This window comes from Aphidius gifuensis, linkage group LG6 (genome assembly GCF_014905175.1).
Source record: "Aphidius gifuensis isolate YNYX2018 linkage group LG6, ASM1490517v1, whole genome shotgun sequence".
Taxonomy (NCBI): domain Eukaryota; kingdom Metazoa; phylum Arthropoda; class Insecta; order Hymenoptera; family Braconidae; genus Aphidius; species Aphidius gifuensis.
The window spans coordinates 10338072-10339525 of record NC_057793.1 but is presented as its reverse complement, the minus strand read 5'-3'; the positions used below and the strand labels follow the sequence as shown (position 1 = coordinate 10339525).

General features: G+C 30.3%; 1 non-coding gene across 1 annotated transcript; it reads right to left on the bottom strand.

Moving 5' to 3' along the window:
• Window positions 1-763: 763 nt before the first annotated feature.
• Window positions 764-882, bottom strand: LOC122859937. Its single transcript, XR_006374381.1, has one exon. It is a non-coding gene; the product is annotated as a 5S ribosomal RNA (ribosomal RNA).
• Window positions 883-1454: the final 572 nt, after the last annotated feature.

Genomic DNA, 1454 nt, shown 5'->3' with positions numbered 1-1454 from the left:
AAAAGTATTCTTTTCATATTAACAAAAAAAAAAAATTTATCACTTTTATGTCATTGTTGTGTTATTAATTTCAGTTTATTCAATTGAATGCTTAAGCGACTAATAGTAAAACAAAATAAAATATATGGCATATTTTATTATTGTCATTTGTATGAGATTAAGAGCTGGTTAGAATGCAAAAAAAAAATTTACAGTTTAAGCTAATATATACAGAATCATATTCGATTGGGTTAATAACAAAAAAAAAAAAAACTTATTATTACTGTTACGTCAAAGTTGTATGTTAAATAAAATTGCACGAGAATTTTTTGTCCCTCGTTGGAAAACCCAATATTATATATTTAGTAATTTTAATTTCTTCAAGAGACTAATAGTAAAACAACAAATATATATAATACATCGTTTATAAAAGTCTTTCGCAAGAGATTTTTGTACGTGTTGGTTCCTGGTTTGAATGTAATATGAAATGTAATGTAATTAAAGTATTAAACGTATGAGCCTGAACGTTTTTCTGGAATATTTGGGTGTTCCAAGTGGGTAATAAGAATATTGATGAGGTATAATGAACTCACTCTACGCTGATACATATATATGAGCTTTTAAAATTTTAATCTTGATCTTGACATGATCGTTCTATACGTAACTTGATATCAAAAAAAGATATATTATTGACATCTATGTTGTATAATTATTCAAACCTATTTAAATAGATAAAAAGAAAATTGTTCAAAAAATAACGATAATAAAGAAATAGCAAAAGGAATGCCAACGGCACGTGGTGTTCCCAAGCGGTCACCCATCCAAGTACTAACCACGCTCAGCCTTGCTTAACTTCAGTGATCGGACGAGAACTGGTGTACTCAAGCCGATATGGTCGTTGGCGAATGTAAAAAATCAAAACTTTGTTTTATCTGGCTTTTTTGTATTCATATTACTATCAAGTTTTTTCCTTAATTATTTTGTGATGCACTAAAAAAATTTTTCTATAGAGAGCAAGTGTATGTGTTGATTAGCCTTACTGATAGCAAGTAGCTTGGTCATGCTGGATAGTGTTTTGTTGATAAATATACTTGAATTAGCTTTGGTAGCTTATATCATTTATTTTCTCATGTGGTCATTTAGCCTGACTATTTCATCAACGTTAATACCAAGATACTCGACTGTCTCACTAGTGTACCAGGTTATTTATGTATCCGAGTATTAACTCCGCTCAGCCCTGATGCTTAACTTCAGTAATCGGACGTGAACTGGTGTACTCAAGCCGATATGGTCGTTTATGACAATTTGTACCACTATATGCACAGCAAATTATTTGTTCGAAAAAAAAAATTCTGCTCGTGTAGAGCAGTATGGTGATATATTCATCTCAAAACTCTGATACTATCTAATGACTGCTTTTCAGGTTATAATGTTATTGTTGATGAAAAATTCGTTGATGCTCTGATTGATGACTT